The sequence below is a fragment of the Hyla sarda genome, chromosome 6 (genome assembly GCF_029499605.1).
Source record: "Hyla sarda isolate aHylSar1 chromosome 6, aHylSar1.hap1, whole genome shotgun sequence".
Classification (NCBI taxonomy): Eukaryota; Metazoa; Chordata; class Amphibia; order Anura; family Hylidae; genus Hyla; species Hyla sarda.
Window position 1 is genome coordinate 14,549,078 of NC_079194.1, and position 19,111 is coordinate 14,568,188.

The following is a 19,111-nucleotide window of genomic DNA, read 5'->3' on the forward strand; positions in this document are numbered from 1 at the left end:
CTAGACATCTTATCCCGGGGGTCCCGCCGCTGAGGACCCCAGCGATCTTGGCTGCGGCACCCCAGACATCCGGTGCATGTAGTGAACTTCGCTCCGTGCTGAATGACTGGCGAAGGGGGGGGGGGGGGGGGGGCAGAAGCTTGTGACATCACGGCCAGGCCCCTTCAATGCAAGTCTATGGGAGTGGGTGTGACTAGTAGGCGTTACGGCCGTCATGCCCCCTCCTACAGACTTGCATTGTGGGGCTGTGGCCGTGACATCGAACCTCCGGCTCTGCACCCCAATGCTCTAAACCAGTGGTCTTCAACCTGCGGACCTCCAGATGTTGCAAAACTACAACTCCCAGCATGCTCTCTGCTGCCACCTCTGTTCATGTCAGGAACTGTCCAGAGCAGGAGAGGTTTGCTATGGGGATTTGCCCCTACTCCGGACAGTTTCTGGCACGGACAGAGGTGTCAGCAGAGAGCACTGTGGTTAGACTGAAAAGAACTACACAACTTCCTCTGGAGCATACAGCAGCTGATAAGTACTGGAAGGATTTTTAATTAGAAGTAGTTTTCAAATCTGTATAACTTTCTTTCTACAGTTGATTTAAAAAAAGTTCTCACCCCTTTAAGTACACATACATAGCTTAAAGGGGTTATCCAGGAAAAAATCAGACATCTTATTCCCTATCCTTTGGATGCCTAGGGGCGGAATACCCCTTTAAGTGGAAATCTTGGGTGAGTTCCCACACTTTTTTCCCAGGACTTGACCCCTGGGTGCACCCTAAACTAGAAATCCCCCCTTAATTTAATCCTTTTAAAACTTAAAGGGGTAGTCCAGTGGTGAAAAACTTATCCCCTATCCTAAGGATCGGGGATAAGTTTGAGATCGCGGGGGGCCCCGGCTCTCCGGCCAGATAGCGGGTGTCGACCCCTGCACGAAGCGGCGGCCGACACGCCCCCTCAATACATCTCTATGGCAGAGCCGGAGATTGCCGAAGGCAGCGCTTCGGCTCTGCCATAGAGTTGTATTGAGGGGGCGTGTCGGCCGCCGCTTTGTGCGGAGGTCAACACGCCCCCTTCCCGCGGGCTGTCGGGGCCCCGTACAGGAGATCGCAGGGGGCCCCAGCGGTCGGACCCCCCGCGATCTGCAACTTATCCCCTATCCTTAGGATAGGGGATAAGTTGTTCACCACTGGGTCACCACTGGACTACTCCTTTAAATACTTTATTTAGTTCTCAATAGTGAGTGTAATTCTTGCACTAAAAACAACAGATTACTAGTTACTATTGAATATTAACTCCATCCCTCTAAAATGACATAATGATAATAATAATAATATAATTTTGGAAGAAGATGACAATGGAATAACACCTATAGACATCTCAGTTGTCAGCATTAGGAGTAGAGAATATATGCCCATGCTATAGATATAAGAGTATACAGATTTTCTGTAATAAGGATACACCTATATATTCCAGCGACTAATATAAGGAAACAAAGGATACCTGGCTGTGATCCAGCCGCGCAGGCGCAGAGGAGTTACACTGACCAGACCAAAAACAAAAGTTGCCTGCCATTAGTGGAATTAGTGGAGCGCATGCGCAGAAAAAGAAAGCCGGCATAACCAGCAGGGCACATGCGCAGTAGGCAATAGCCAACAGAGAATTATAGAAGTTCTCGAGCATGCGCGGCGCAACAATTAAACGACGGGACTATTCACGTCAGAACGGAATGACGTGGAACGCAGGGATTGGACATTATTTGACAACACTGACATTCTGAAGAGTGATAGGCTAATCTTGATGCGCAAGAGGATGCGATGTAGGGATACGTCATAAACAGAGGGAACTTAAGGCAGGAACGTCCATCCAGCGTGTCATGCATTTTGTACACCCAAAAAATGAATCACTATGTTTAAAGGGGTACTCCGGTGAAAACCTTTTTTCTTTTAAATCAACTGGTGGCAGAAAGTTAAACATATTTGTAAATTACTTCTAATAAAAAATCTTAATCCTTCCTGTACTTATTAGCTGCTGAATACTACAGAGGAGATTTTTTTCTTTTTGGGATGCTCTCTGATGGCATCACGAGCACAGTTCTCTCTCCTGACGTTATTATAATAATAACGCTTTATTTATTGTTGTCCTTAGTGGGATTTGAACCCAAGGCCCCAGCACTGCAAGGCAGTAGTGCTAACCACTGAGCCACCATGATGCCCTTAACATACATCTGCTATGCACGGTTGCTAAAATGGACAGAGATGTCAGCAGAGAGCACTGTGTTCCAAAAAGAAAGGAATTTCCTCTGTAGCATTCAGCAGCAAATAAGTACTGGAAGGATTAAGATTTTTTAATAGAATTAATTTACAAATGTTTAACTTTCTGCCACCAGTTGATTTAAAAGAAAAAAGGTTTTCACCGAGTACCCCTTTAATATGCTTCATAGCATAATTGTATGATGTCGGGCATTTTGTGTATTAACCTAAGTAGGGCAATTCTGAAGTTTCATCTCCTATCTCTAATGCCAGTCTGGGAGTACAATGCTTCTTGTATCTTTAGCTTATTTATGGTCAGTGGCATCTCCAGCATTCATATTTAGGGGGGGCACATGGGGGGCCAGTGACAAAAGTGGGGGACAGGCCCATCGCTACCGGACTGGCAAACCAAGCAATTGCTTGGGGCCCCGAGCTGGCTGGGGGGCCCCGAGCAGAGCCGGTGCTTGCCCGTCCTGTAGCGACGGGGAATTCAGGGGGCCCGCACATTGCACCAAAATTACCTTTTTTGGGACGTGCGGGCCCCTTAAGAAACAAAGCAGGGCCAGCACCGGACAGGTCAGGGGATGATTGGAGTAGAGACGTCATGTTCCCCGCGCAGACACGCACGTCTATGCCAATCACCTGACCTGTCCCTGCTTGCGTCCCCGTGGGAACCTCCAGCATCCTCCTCATGCAGTGACAGGAGCAGCAGAAGACTCACGCCTCTGCAACGATCCCCGGCAGGGTAAATAAACTGGCGCGGGGGGCCCGGGGGGGGGGGGGATTGTATGGTGGTTAGGGGACTGCAATGGTGATGAGAGGTGTGTGTATGTGCGTGGGTGGTCTGTCTGTCTGTGTGTGTGTGGTCTGTCTGTGTGTGTGGGGGGGGGGGAGGGGGGTGTTATGGGGGTCATGAGAGATGCAGGGGGGTGTTATGGGGTCATGAGAGATGCAGGGGGTGTTATGGGGTCATGAGAGATGCAGGGGGTGTTATGGGGTTATGAGAGATGCAGGGGGGGTGTTATGGGGGTCATGAGAGATGCAGGGGGCTGTTATGGGGGTCATGAGATGCAGGGGGGGTGTTATGGGGGTCATGAGAGATGCAGGGGGGGGTGTTATGGGGGGTCATGAGAGATGCAGGAGGGGTGTTATGGGGGTCATGAGAGATGCAGGAGGGGTGTTATGGGGGTCATGAGAGGTGCAGGGGGGGTGTTATGGGGGACATGAGAGATGCAGGGGGGTGTTATGGGGGCCATGAGAGATGCAGGAGGGGTGTTATGGGGGTCATGAGAGATGCAGGGGGTGTTATGGGGGTCATGAGAGGTGCCCCCCCCCTGCACCTCTCCTCATCACCCCCCCATAACCCCCCCCCCCCTGGTTATAATAGTGATGAGGAGAGGTGTGGGGGGGGGGAGTTATAGTAATGATGAGGAGAGGTTTGGCGGGGGGTTATAGGGATGATGAGGACACAGAGGATAAGAGGGGGTGTATATGTATATATGATGTGTATGCATGTGTGGCAGTATTGTATTCAGTGGATACAGTGTGGAGCAGCATTATATTCAGGGTACAGTGTGTGGCAGCATTATATTCAGGGTACAGTGTGTGGCAGTATTATATTCAGGGGGTACAATGTGTGGCAGGATTATATTCAGGGTACAGTGTGTGGCAGCATTATATTCAGGGTACAGTGTGTGGCAGTATTATATTCAGGGTACAGTGTGTGGCAGTATTATATTCAGGGGGTACAGTGTGTGGCAGGATTATATTCAGGGTACAGTGTGTGGCAGCATTATATTCAGGGTACAGTGTGTGGCAGTATTATATTCAGGGGGTACAATGTGTGGCAGGATTATATTCAGGGTACAGTGTGTGGCAGCATTATTTTCGGGGTACAGTGTGTGGCAGTATTATATTCAGGGGGTACAATGTGTGGCAGGATTATATTCAGGGTACAGTGTGGGGCAGCATTATATTCAGGGGTACAGTGTGTGGAAGCATTATATTCAGGGTACAGTGTGTGGCAGTATTATATTCAGGGTACAGTGTGTGGCAGCATTATAGTCAGGGTACAGTGTGTGGCAGCATTATATTCAGGGTACAGTGTGTGGCAGTATTATATTCAAGGTACAGTGTGAGGCAGCATTATATTCAGGGTACAGTGTCTGGCAGCATTATATTCAGGGTACAATGTCTGGCAGCAGTATATTCAGGGTACAGTGTCTGGCAGCATTATATACAGGGTACAGTGTGTGGCAGTATTATATTTAGTGGGTACAGTGTATAGCAGTATTTTATTCAGGGTACAGTGTGGGGCAGTATTATATTTAGGGTACAGTGAATAGCAGGATTATATTTAGTGGGTACAGTGAATAGCAGGATTATATTTAGTGGGTACAGTGAATAGCAGGATTATATTTAGTGGGTACAGTGTGTGGTAGTATTATATTTAGTGGGTACAGTGAATAGCAGTATTATATTTAGTGGGTACTGTGTATAGCAGTATTATATTTAGGATAAATTGTGGGGCAGTATTATATTCAGGGTACAGTGTGTGGCAGCATTATTTTCGGGGTACAGTGTGTGGCAGTATTATATTCAGGGGGTACAATGTGTGGCAGGATTATATTCAGGGTACAGTGTGGGGCAGCATTATATTCAGGGGTACAGTGTGTGGAAGCATTATATTCAGGGTACAGTGTGTGGCAGTATTATATTCAGGGTACAGTGTGTGGCAGCATTATAGTCAGGGTACAGTGTGTGGCAGCATTATATTCAGGGTACAGTGTGTGGCAGTATTATATTCAAGGTACAGTGTGAGGCAGCATTATATTCAGGGTACAGTGTCTGGCAGCATTATATTCAGGGTACAGTGTCTGGCAGCAGTATATTCAGGGTACAGTGTCTGGCAGCATTATATACAGGGTACAGTGTGTGGCAGAATTATATTTAGTGGGTACAGTGTGGGGCAGTATTATATTTAGTGGGTACAGTGTATAGCAGTATTTTATTCAGGGTACAGTGTGGGGCAGTATTATATTTAGGGTACAGTGAATAGCAGGATTATATTTAGTGGGTACAGTGAATAGCAGGATTATATTTAGTGGGTACAGTGAATAGCAGGATTATATTTAGTGGGTACAGTGTGTGGTAGTATTATATTTAGTGGGTACAGTGAATAGCAGTATTATATTTAGTGGGTACTGTGTATAGCAGTATTATATTTAGGATAAATTGTGGGGCAGTATTATATTCAGGGTACAGTGTGGGGCAGGATTATATTTAGTGGGTACAGTGTATAGCAGTATTATATTCAGGGTACAGTGTGGGCAGTATTTTATTTGGGGTACAGTGTGGGGCAGTATTATATTCAGGGTACAGTGTGGGGTAGTATTTTACTCAGGGTACAGTGTGGGGCATTATTATACTCAGGGTACAGTGTGGGGCAGTATTATATTCAGGGTACAGTGTGGGGCAGTATTTTACTCAGGGTACAGTGTGGGGCATTATTATACTCAGGGTACAGTGTGGGGCAGTATTATATTCAGGGTACAGTGTGGGGCAGTATTTTTTACTCAGGGTACAGTGTGGGGCATTATTATGCTCAGGGTACAGTGTGGGGCAGTATTATATTCAGGGTACAGTGTGGGGCAGTATTATATTCAGGGTACAGTGTGGGGCAGTATTATATTCAGGGTACAGTGTGGGGCAGTATTATATTAAGTGGGTACAGTGTATAGCAGTATTATGTTCAGGGTACATTGTGTGGCAGGATTATATTCAGGGTACAGTGTGGGGCAGCATTATATTCAGGGGTACAGTGTGTGGAAGCATTATATTCAGGGTACAGTGTGTGGCAGTATTATATTCAGGGTACAGTGTGTGGCAGCATTATAGTCAGGGTACAGTGTGTGGCAGCATTATATTCAGGGTACAGTGTGTGGCAGTATTATATTCAAGGTACAGTGTGAGGCAGCATTATATTCAGGGTACAGTGTCTGGCAGCATTATATTCAGGGTACAGTGTCTGGCAGCAGTATATTCAGGGTACAGTGTCTGGCAGCATTATATACAGGGTACAGTGTGTGGCAGAATTATATTTAGTGGGTACAGTGTGGGGCAGTATTATATTTAGTGGGTACAGTGTATAGCAGTATTTTATTCAGGGTACAGTGTGGGGCAGTATTATATTTAGGGTACAGTGAATAGCAGGATTATATTTAGTGGGTACAGTGAATAGCAGGATTATATTTAGTGGGTACAGTGAATAGCAGGATTATATTTAGTGGGTACAGTGTGTGGTAGTATTATATTTAGTGGGTACAGTGAATAGCAGTATTATATTTAGTGGGTACTGTGTATAGCAGTATTATATTTAGGATAAATTGTGGGGCAGTATTATATTCAGGGTACAGTGTGGGGCAGGATTATATTTAGTGGGTACAGTGTATAGCAGTATTTTATTCAGGGTACAGTGTGGGCAGTATTTTATTTGGGGTACAGTGTGGGGCAGTATTATATTCAGGGTACAGTGTGGGGTAGTATTTTACTCAGGGTACAGTGTGGGGCATTATTATACTCAGGGTACAGTGTGGGGCAGTATTATATTCAGGGTACAGTGTGGGGCAGTATTTTACTCAGGGTACAGTGTGGGGCATTATTATACTCAGGGTACAGTGTGGGGCAGTATTATATTCAGGGTACAGTGTGGGGCAGTATTTTTTACTCAGGGTACAGTGTGGGGCATTATTATGCTCAGGGTACAGTGTGGGGCAGTATTATATTCAGGGTACAGTGTGGGGTAGTATTTTACTCAGGGTACAGTGTGGGGCATTATTATACTCAGGGTACAGTGTGGGGCAGTATTATATTCAGGGTACAGTGTGGGGCAGTATTTTACTCAGGGTACAGTGTGGGGCATTATTATACTCAGGGTACAGTGTGGGGCAGTATTATATTCAGGGTACAGTGTGGGGCAGTATTTTTTACTCAGGGTACAGTGTGGGGCATTATTATGCTCAGGGTACAGTGTGGGGCAGTATTATATTCAGGGTACAGTGTGGGGCAGTATTATATTCAGGGTACAGTGTGGGGCAGTATTATATTCAGGGTACAATGTGGGGCAGTATTATATTAAGTGGGTACAGTGTATAGCAGTATTATGTTCAGGGTACATTGTGTGGCAGGATTATATTTAGTGGGTACAGTGTATAGCAGTATTATATTCAGGGTACAGTGTGGGGCAGGATTATATTTAGGTTTCACTTTCTGGCAAGGTTATAATGATTACTGTCTTCATGCAGAGGATGAGGATCTGCTGACAGTGAGGAGCCAATGATGTCTGGATGTCAGACTCTGCAGAGAAGATGGAGCTGGAGGAAGACCTGGTCTCTGGACCAGAGGAAGAAGAAAAGATAACAGAGAAGATATCACTCAAGTCAGAAGACGTCACTCGGGTCACTGATATCATTGTGTATTCTCCTGACTGTCCCATCAGAAATGTAGTCACTTGTAAGTTCTGCAGTGATGATGGGTAAAACTGTGTCCAATCTGTGTCTCTCCAGCTGTTACAAAACTACAACTCCCATTGCAAGAGGCTCTCCAGACATGATGGGAGTTTTAGCTTTCCAACAGCTGGAGAAACACTTTAACCGAGGTGATCGGTGGGGGTCTCAGCAATCAAACCCCCACCAAAAACATGGCCCTGGGGGGGGGGGGGGGGTCAGGACAGGGGGTATGGGTAGGGAACACTGCTGCACCTAATGTGGGGGGAACACTGCCTACCTAATGTGGGGGAACTCTGCTGCACCTAATGTGGGGGGAACACTGCTGCACCTAATGTGCGTCGTATCGACGTTCGCTCACGTTGCGCACCCACAATTCAAGGGCCGGCGTTACTATGTCCTGACGCCGGCCCTAGAGCGTGACGTGCGTCAACATCAAAGGGGGGGGGCCTCCATGTCCATTTTGCTTGGGGCCCCCAAATTCCTTCAAACGGCCCTGGTGGGGGGGGGGGGGGCAATTTTCAAACGTGTGTGCGTGGGTCAAACCACATGGAGTCTTAAGACAAGGATGAACAACCATAGATACTCAATTAGACGAGCGAAACTTGACCTTCCAGTTTCCAAACATTTCTGTGAAAAGGGTCATGACGAGAAACAGGTCAGATTTATGGCCATTGACCACGTGCCAGTCCCAGTGAGAGGGGGTAATAGACTGGCCATACTTAGGAAAAGGGAACTTTGGTGGATACACCAACTGAACTGCTTGAAACCCAATGGATTGAATGTCGAATTTAACACCACTTAGATATGACCCTGATTGACATTTAGATCTGTCATTAACTTTTTTCTTCAGACATATGATGGTGATGCCCATATTGTATATTGATATTCTGTTTTTTATGCCTTTCAGATTCAAGATAGAGAGGATTCGATGGATTGTGAAGAAACACGCCACCCGTTCTGTGCCTATTCATACCTTCTCATGTGTCTTGTGCTGTTCTCTGTCTATCCATATCTTTTTATGTTTTTGTTACAGTAGTTCAGTCTGATTAATAAAATGGATGTAGTGCACCTGGGTTCTGGCGCATATATTTGATGAAGTGCAGTCGTTCTAGGGGAGATATAATATAATTGATATTGTTCTATACACTTTGCACACTTTTTATTTTAGTATTCATTATATTGTAATTGCATATTCACAAAATTTATGATTTTTTTTTATTTATTTAGTTTTTCTTTTCGACTTTCTTATTTTTTCAGAATTTTTTTATTTATTTTTTATTATTTATTGTTTTTAAATTTTTTTTTCTTATCATTTTTACCATCTTATTGTTACGCCGAGCGCTCCGGGTCCCTGCTCCTCCCCGGAGCGCTCGCGGTGTTCTTCTCTGTGCAGCGCCCCGATCAGACCCGCTGACCAGGAACGCTGCACTGGTGTCACCGGCGGGGAAGCGATCCGCGTAGCGGGACGCGCCCGCCCGCCCGCGGGTCGCATCCCATTCTCCTCACCTGCCCCGTCCTCTTGCTGTTCTGTCCCGGCGCACGTGGCCCGCTCTCTGAAATTTAAAGGGCCAGTGCACCATTAATTGGTGCCTGGCCCAAACAGTACCTACACCTGCGCTATGTGTATAAAAACCCACTTACCCTTCCTGTCCTTGCCGGATCTTGTTGCCTTGTTCCCTGTGAAAGCGTTTAGTGTGTTCCCAAGCCTGTGTAACCAGACCTTCTGCTGCTGCCCCTGACTACGTCCTTTGCTGCCTGCCCCGACCTTCTGCTACGTCCGACCTTGCTCTTGCCTTGTCCCTGTGTACCGTGCCTGTCTCAGCTGTCAGCTGGGGTTGAGTCGCTATCGGGTGGAACGACCTGGGGGTTACCTGCCGCTGCAAGTCCATCCCGCTTTGCGGTGGGCTCTGGTGAAAACCAGTAACCCCTTAGACTCCGTTCCCCTGGTACGGCCCACGCCATCACCCCACTGACACAGAGGATCCACCACCAGTGTCCTCTCCGCATACCAGTCCGGATCCTGAGAGTAGATCCGGCCATGGATCTCGCTGAGGTCCCGCTGCCTAGTGTCGCTGACCTAACCACGGTGGTCGCCCAGCAATCACAACAGATCGCTCAACAAGGACAGCAGCTGACTCAACTGACCGTCATGCTGCAATAGCTTCTGCCGCAACTTCAGTAATCATCTCCTCCGCCAGCTACTGCATCTCCTCCGCAGCGAGTGGCTGCTCCCAGCTTCCGCCTGTCTCTACCGGACAAGTTTGATGCGGACTCTAAACAGTGCAGTGGATTCCTGTCCCAGTGTTCCCTACACTTGGAGATGATGTCGGACCAATTCCCCACTGAACGGTCTAAGGTGGCTTTCGTGGTCAGTCTCCTGTTTGGAAAGGCCTTGTCATGGGCCACACCGCTCTGGGACCGCAACGATCCCGCCACCACTACAATCCAGTCCTTCTTCTCAGAAGTACGTAGTGTCTTTGAGGAGCCAGCCCGGGCCTCCTCAGCCGAGACTGCTTTGCTGAACCTCATCCAAGGGACTTCTTCTGTAGGCGAATACGCCATCCAGTTTCGTACCCTCGCCTCAGAGCTATCCTGGAACAATGAGGCCCTCTGCGCGACCTTCAAGAAAGGCTTATCCAGTAACATCAAAGATGTCCTGGCCGCACGAGAAATTCCTGCAAATTTGTCTGAACTTATCCATTTGGCCACCCACATCGACATGCGTTTCTCTGAAAGACGCCAGGAACTTCAACAGGAAAAGAATCTTGTTCGCACCAGGTGATTTCTCTCCCCGGCTCCTCTCTTCCAAAGTCCTTTGCAATCTGTTCCTGTGCCTTCCGCCAAGGAGGCTATGCAAGTGGATCGGTCCCGCCTGACCTTACAAGAGAGGACTCGCCGCCGTAACGAGAATCTGTGCCTGTACTGTGCTAGTACCGAACATTTCTTAAAAGACTGTCCTATACGCCCTCCGCGTCAGGAGAGGTGAATTCTGCTTCTCCACGTCTCACTGTGCCTGTGCGGATTTCTCCTTCGCCCAACTCCTCCTTCTCAGCTGTGGCCTTCTTGGACTCTGGTTCTGCAGGAAATTTTATTTTGGCCTCCTTTGTTAATAGGTTCAGCATCCCAGTAACCTGTCTGGTCAAACCGCTCTATATTTCTTCTGTCAACGGAGAAAAGTTGGACTGCACTGTGCGCTACCGCACAGAACCCCTGCCTATGAGCATTGGACTGCATCATGAAAAAATTTAATTTTTTGTTCTGCCCAACTGCACCTCTGAAGTTCTTCTCGGCCTGCCGTGGCTCCAACGTCATGCTCCTACCCTTGACTGGACCACCGGGGAGATCAAAAGTTGGGGTCCTTCTTGTCTCAAACGATGCCTTACATCTGCTCCCACTTGTCAAACCCCTGTGGCTTCACCTATACCGGGCTTTCCCAAGGCCTACCAGAACTTTTCAGATGTTTTCTGCAAAAAGCAAGCAGAGATCTTACCACCTCATAGGCCTTATGATTGTCCCATTGACCTCCTTCCTGCTACCACTCCGCCCTGGGGCAGGATCTACCCTCTGTCTGCCCCAGAGACTCAAGCCATGTCTGAGTATATCCAAGAGAACCTAAAGAGAGGTTTTATTCGGAAGTCCTCATCCCCTGCTGGAGCGGGGTTCTTCTTTGTTTCTAAAAAGGATGGATCCTTACGACCATGCATTGACTACCGCGGTTTAAATAAAATTACCATCAAAAACCGCCAACCCCTGCCTTTGATCTCTGAACTCTTTGACCATCTTAGCGGAGCTAATATATTCACTAAATTGGATTTAAGGGGCTCGTGTAATCTTATTCGCATCCGGAAAGGTGATGAGTGTAAGACCGCGTTCAATACTAGAGATGGACATTTTGAATATCTAGTTATGCCCTTTGGGCTCTGCAACGCCCCTGCAGTCTTCCAGGACTTCGTTAATGAGATATTTCGGGACTTATTGTATACCTGTGTTGTGGTTTACTTGGACGACATCTTGATTTTTCCCTCTAACTTAGAGGAACACCGTCGTCATGTCCGTCTAGTGCTCCAAAGACTTCGTGAAAACCACCTGTATGCTAAAATTGAAAAATGTCTCTTTGAATGCAACAGTCTTCCTTTCCTAGGTTACCTAGTCTCTGGCCAAGGGCTTCAAATGGATCCAGATAAACTGTCAGCGGTTTTGGATTGGCCACGCCCTTCCGGACTCCGCGCTATCCAACGCTTCCTGGGATTTGCCAACTTTTACCGACAGTTTATTCCCCACTTCTCCACCATTGTGGCCCCTATTGTGGCCTTGACCAGGAAGAATGCTAATCCTAAGTCATGGCCTCCTCAAGCAGATGAGGCCTTCAATCGTCTCAAAACTGCCTTCGCTTCTGTACCAGTGCTATCCAGACCTGATCCATTGAAGCCATTCTTCCTGGAAGTTGACGCTTCCTCAGTCGGAGCCGGAGCCATACTTCTTCAAAAAAACGCTACCGGACGTAACATTACTTGTGTTTTTTTCTCTAAAACTTTCTCTCCGGCAGAAAAGAATTACTCCATTGGAGATCGTGAATTTCTGGCCATCAAGTTAGCACTCGAGGAGTGGAGGCATCTATTGGAGGGTTCCAAACACCCCATTGTCATTTACACTGACCACAAGAATCTCTCGTACCTCCAGTCTGCTCAGCGTCTGAATCCTCGCCAGGCTAGATGGTCATTGTTTTTTGCCCGCTTTAACTTCGAGATACACTTCCGTCCCGCAGACAAAAATGTCAGAGCTGACGCCCTCTCTCGTTCCTCTGATGCCACCGAATCTGAAACCCCTCTGCAGCATATCGTACCGCCTGAGTGCCTGGTCTCCTCTGCTCCAGCCTCACTGGGACAAACCCCCCCATGAAAGACTTTTGTTCCTCCACGCCTTCGCCTCAAGATTCTCAAATGGGGGCATTCCTCTCACCTGGCTGGTCATGCTGGCATTAAAAAGTCCATCCAGCTCATTTCCCGTCTGTATTGGTGGCCTACACTAGAGGGTGAATTTGGGTAGAAAAACAGACATGGTGCACATCTACAATCTTGTATAATGATCTGATTGCTTCTCAGCATAATGTCAAAAACTAACAGGTTGTTAGTATGCATTTTTGATCAAAAAGTACAAGCCCACTCGCCACGTCAAGGCCACCTATCCAGAGTGGGTCCCTAACTTCCCTAGCATAAAATGGCGCAGCACCGGGCGGCGACCACCACCGCCGCGACACCAATGCCCACAGGGGGGAACGACCCACCGGCAGAGCGTCCCCAATGCCACTCAAACCAGTCCATGGGCCTGCACCCCCCCCCCCCCCCGCAGACACGGCGCCACGGCAGCAACGGACACCGCACAGCACCACACCAGTGTGAACAGGGATGTAATAGCTCACTTACCATGCTCTCCCAGTCAGACTGGGAGGCTGCTTTTTTTTTTTTTTTTTAACATGTTGTCTGCACTCTTCCCCACCCCCTCAGCCTAACCCTATATAAGTAGCAATTAGCTACACATGGGCCATTTCTTTCCTAGCTGCCTCCCAGTCTGACTGGGAGAGCATGGTAAGTGAGCTATTACACCTTGTTCACACTGGTGTGGTGCTGTGCGCTGTCCGTTGCTGCCGTGGCGCTGTGTCTGCGGGGGGGGGGGGGGGGGGGGTTGCGGCCCATAGACTGGTTTGAGTGGCATTGGGGCCGCTCTGCCGGTGGGTCGTTCCCCCCCTGTGGGCATTGGTGTCGCGGCGGTGGTGGTCGCCGCCCGGTGCTGCGCCATTTTATGCTAGGGACGTTAGGGACCCACTCTGGATAGGTGGCCTTGACGTGGCGAGTGGGCTTGTACTTTTTGATCAAAAATGTATACTAACAACCTGTTAGTTTTTGATATTATGCTGAGAAGCAATCAGATCATTATACAAGATTGTAGATGTGCACCATGTCTGTTTCTTCTACCTGAATTCACACTGTGATTTCTATCCCCTCTTTTTTTTTTTTTTTTGAATATGTTGTCTGCACTCTTCCCCACCCCCTCAGCCTAACCCTATATAAGTAGTAATTAGCTGCACATGGGCCATTTCTTTCCTAGCTGCCTCCCAGTCTGACTGGGAGAGCATGGTAAGTGAGCTATTACACCTTGTTCACACTGGTGTGGTGCTGTTGGTGCTGTGCGGTGTCCGTTGCTGCCGTGGCGCCGTGTCTGCGGGGGGGGGGGGGGGGGGTTGCGGCCCATAGACTGGTTTGAGTGGCATTGGGGACGCTCTGCCGGTGGGTCGTTCCCCCCCTGTGGGCATTGGTGTCGCGGCGGTGGTGGTCGCCGCCCGGTGCTGCGCCATTTTATGCTAGGGACGTTAGGGACCCACTCTGGATAGGTGGCCTTGACGTGGCGAGTGGGCTTGTACTTTTTGAAATGTATAATAACAACCTGTTAGTTTTTGATATTATGCTGAGAAGCAATCAGATCATTATACAAGATTGTAGATGTGCACCATGTCTGTTTCTTCTACCAGAATTTACACTAGAGGGTGACGTTACTGATTTCGTTCGGGCTTGTACTATTTGTGCCCGGGATAAAACCCCTCGCCAGAAGCCTGCTGGACTCCTCCTTCCTTTGCCCGTCCCTGAGCAACCATGGTCCCAAATTGCCATGGATTTCATTACTGACAATGGCATGGCAACACCGTCATCTGGGTGGTCGTTGATCGTTTTTCCAAAATGGCTCACTTCATTCCGCTTCCAGGTCTTCCTTCTGCACCACAGTTGGCGAAACAATTTTTTCTGCATATTTTTCGCCTTCACGGGCTTCCCACGCATATCGTCTCGTTCAATTTGCGTAGAAATTTTGAAGAGCTCTCTGTAACCAATTAAAAATCAAATTAAATTTCTCGTCCTCCTATCACCCCCAATCCAATGGACAAGTAGAGAGAGTAAACCAGATTCTTGGTGACTACTTGCGACATTTTGTCTCCTCCCGCCAAGACGATTGGGTCGACCTTCTGCCCTGGGCTGAATTCTCGTACAATTTCAAAAATTCGGAATCCTCTGCCAAATCCCCATTCTTTGTGGTGTACGGCCGTCACCCTCTGCCCCCCCCCTCCCCATTACCACTTCTTCTGGACTTCCTGCTGTAGATGAAGTAACCCAGGATTTCTCTGTTATCTGGAAGGAGACTCAAAAGTCGCTCCTACTGGCCTTGTCTCGTATGAAGAGACATGCAGAAAAGAAAAGAACTCCTCCTGTCTTCGCTCCTGGGGACAAAGTGTGGCTCTCTGCCAAATATATCCGGTTTCGTGTTCCTAGCTATAAGCTGGGTCCACGTTACCCTGGACCATTTAAAGTCAAAAGTCAAATCAATTCTGTCTCCTACAAACTTCATCTTCCTCCTTCTCTTCGTATTCCTAACTCCTTTCATGTTACCTCTCGTTCTTAACCGCTTTTCCCCCAAGGACACCGCTCCTGCTCCTGTCTCTGGCTCCTCTGATGTCTTCATGGTAAAAGAAATCCTCGCCTCCAAGGTGGTCAGAGGTAAAAAAAATTCTCTCATTGACTGGGAGAATTGTGGCCCCGAAGAGAGGTCTTGGGAGCCCGAGGACAATATCCTCGACAAGGAACTCATCCATTCCTGGGCAATATCCTCGACAAGGAACTCGTTCCTGGGCTCCAAAAAGAGGGGGAGACCAAAGGGGGGGGGGGTACTGTTATGCCGAGCGTTCCGGATCCCTGCTCCTCCCTGGAACGCTAACAGCGTTCTTCTCTGTGCAGTGCCCCGGTCAGACCCCGCATCCCAATCTCCTCACCTGCCCCGTCCTCTTGCTGTTCTGTCCCGGCGCGCGCGGCCCCACTCTCTAGGGCGCACGCGCGCCGGCTCTCTGAAATTTAAAGGGCCAGTACACCATTAATTGGTGCCTGGCCCAATCAGTACCTACACCTGCGCTATGTGTATAAAAACCCACTTACCCTTCCTGTCCTTGCCGGATCTTGTTGCCTTGTGCCCTGTGAAAGCATTTAGTGTGTTCCCAAGCCTGTGTACCCAGACCTCCTGCTGTTGCCCCTGACTACGACTCTTGCTGCCTGCCCTGACCTTCTGCTACGTCCGACCCTGCTCTTGCCTTGTCCCTGTGTACCTCGCCTGTCTCAGCTGTCAGCTGGGGTTGAGTCGCTATCGGGTGGAACGACCTGGGGGTTACCTGCCGCTGCAAGTCCATCCCGCTTTGCGGCGGGCTCTGGTGAAAACCAGTAACCCCTTAGACTCCGTTCCCCTGGTACGGCCCACGCCATCACCCCACTGACACAGAGGATCCACCACCAGTGTCCTCGCTGCATACCAGTCCGGATCCTGACACTTATGGTCTTGCTGGGATGTGCTTTATCACTTAGATAGCCCTCCAGATGTGGTACGGTAGATCGCTTTACTATAGGTGTGGGATTGGCGCCGTTTGATGGAAGGCGCACTCCTGAAATGGATGCAGGGGGGTTGACCAGAGGCAAAGTGGTTACATAGTTACATAGTTAGTATGGTTGAAAAAAGACATACGTCCATCATGTCCAACCAGGGAATTGAAGGGAAGGGTGTAAGGGAAAGCGATGTAGTTTTATAATTCTGCATAAGCATTAATGTTATTTTGTTCCAGGAATGTATCTAACCCTGTTTTAAAGCTGTTAATTGTTCCTGCTGTGACCAGTTCCTGAGGTAGACCGTTCCATAAATTCACAGTCCTCACGGTAAAGAAGGCGTGTCGCCCCTTTAGACTAAACCTTTTCTTCTCCAGACGGAGGAAGTGCCCCCTTGTCCTTTGGGGGGGTTTAACCTGGAACAGTTTTTCTCCATATTTTTTGTATGGGCCATTAATATACTTATATACGTTTATCATATCCCCCCTTAAACGTCTCTTCTCAAGACTAAACAATTGTAACTCCTTTAATCGCTCCTCATAGCTAAGATGTTCCATGCCCCATATTAGTTTAGTCGCACGTCTCTGCACCCTTTCCAACTCTGCAGTGTCCCTTTTATGGACAGGTGCCCAAAACTGAACAGCATATTCCAGGTGAGGCCGTACCAATGCTTTATAAAGGGGGAGTATTATGTCCCTGTCCCTCGAGTCCATGCCTCTTTTTATACATGACAATATCCTGCCGGCTTTGGAAGCAGCAGCCTGACATTGCATGCTATTCTGTAGTCTGTGATCTACAAGTACACCCAGATCCTTCTCTACCAGTGTCTCTGCCAGTTTAATCCCCCCTAAGACATACGACGCTGCAGGTTATTAGTACCCAGATGCATAACTTTACATTTATCCACATTGAACCTCATTTGCCAAGTGGATGCCCAGACACTTAGTCTATCCAAGTCATCCTGTAACTTATGCACATCCTCTATAGACTGTACTGTGCTACAAAGCTTGGTGTCATCTGCAAAGATAGAAACAGAGCTGTTAATACCATCCTCTATATCATTGATAAATAAATTATACAACAGCGGGCCCAGTACTGAACCTTGGGGTACACCACTAATTACCGGGGACCAATCAGAGTACGAATCATTCACCACCACTCTTTGGGTACGATCCATGATCCAGTGTTCAATCCAGTTACAAACTAAAGTTTCCAAGCCCAAGGACCTTAACTTACCTGTCAGACGTCTGTGAGGGACAGTATCAAACGCTTTAGCAAAATCCAGAAACACTATATCCACAGCCATTCCTCTATATACAAAGCCCCCACTCTATATACACAGCCCCCCTATATATACAGCAGCCCTCTATATACACAGCCATTCCTCTATATACACAGCCCCCCCTCTATATCCACAGCCATTCCTCTGTCAAGGCTTCTACTCACCTCTTCATAAAAGCAAATTAGATTGGTTTGACAACTTCTATCCTTAGTAAACCCATGCTGGCTATCACTTATAATACAATTATCCCCTATGTATTCCTGTATTTAATCCCTTATAAGTCCTTCAAACAATTTACCCACAATACACGTTAGACTTACCGGTCTATAATTGCCTGGCGAAGATCTAGAGCCCTTCTTGAAGCTTGGCACCACATTCGCCCTGCGCCAGTCCCCTGGCACAATACCAGAGAATCTCTAAATATCATGAACAAGGGTACAGATATTACTGAACTTACCTCTCTAAGAACTCTTGGGTGTAGTCCATCCGGCCCTGGAGATTTGCTTACATTTACTTTACTTAACTTACCTTGTATCATCTCTACATTAAGCCAGTTCAGTACATTACATGATGTGTTACCAGCACTGACCTGTACATGATGTGTTACCAGCACTGACCTGGCCAATGTCAGCTCCTTTTTCCATAGTGTATACAGAACTAAAGAACCCATTCAGTAGCTCCGCCTTCTCTTTATCGCCTGTGACAACCTCCCCATTATCATTATTAAGGGGTCCTACATGCTCTGTCCTTGGTTTTTTTGTATTTATATATCTAAAAAAATATTTAGGATTAGTTTTGCTTTCTTTGGCCACCTGTCTCTCATTTTGAATTTTTGCTGTTTTTATTACATTTTTACAGATTTTATTAAGCTCCTTGTACTGTTTAAATGTTATAGCTGACCCATCAGATTTGTATTTTTTGAAGGCTATTTTTTTGTTGTTTATTGCTCTTTTAACCTCATTTGTCAGCCATGTAGGATTTAGTTTTAATCGTTTATATTTGTTCCCCTTTGGTATATATTTAGCTGTATAGTTATTTAGAGTTGATTTAAAGATGTCCCATTTACCTTCTGTATCAGTATTTGAGAACACCTCCCCCCAGTCTATGTCCTGTAGTGCAGATCTCAGCCCAGGGAAATTTGCCTTTTTAAAGTTATATGTTTTTGCCTTCCCCATCTGTCTTTGTTTTCTACATTTTAAGTCAAAAGTAACTATATTGTGGTCGCTATTCCCAAGGTTTTCCCGCACAGTTACATTACCAACCAGCTCTGCGTTGTTGGAAATGATCAGATCCAATAAGGCATCACTTCTTGTTGGGTCCTCCACAAACTGGCCCATAAAATTATCCTGCAATAAATTAAGGAATTTTCTCCCCTTTTGTAGTTTTAGCCAAACCCCGACCCAATCTATATCTGGATAGTTAAAATCTCCCATTATTACCACTGTACCTGCCCGGGCGCCCTCTATATTTTTTTATACAGCCGAACTTCTATCTCTTCAGTGATATTAGGGGGTCTGTAGATTACCCCAAATATTATTTTTTCAGTATTTCCCTCCTTTCGTAATTCTACCCACAGTGATTCCACCTCCTCAGAATCATCACACACTATGGCATCGTTCACACTGACTTTCATACCACTTCTTACATACAGACAGACTCCACCACCTTTTCT

General features: G+C 47.4%; 1 long non-coding RNA gene across 1 annotated transcript; it reads left to right on the forward strand.

Annotated features, from left to right (window-relative positions):
- Positions 1-2,912: 2,912 nt before the first annotated feature.
- Positions 2,913-8,784, forward strand: LOC130275831 (uncharacterized). The gene is made up of 3 exons (XR_008844917.1): positions 2,913-2,987; positions 7,546-7,753; positions 8,657-8,784. It is a non-coding gene; the product is annotated as an uncharacterized LOC130275831 (long non-coding RNA).
- The last annotated feature ends 10,327 nt before the right edge of the window (positions 8,785-19,111 follow it).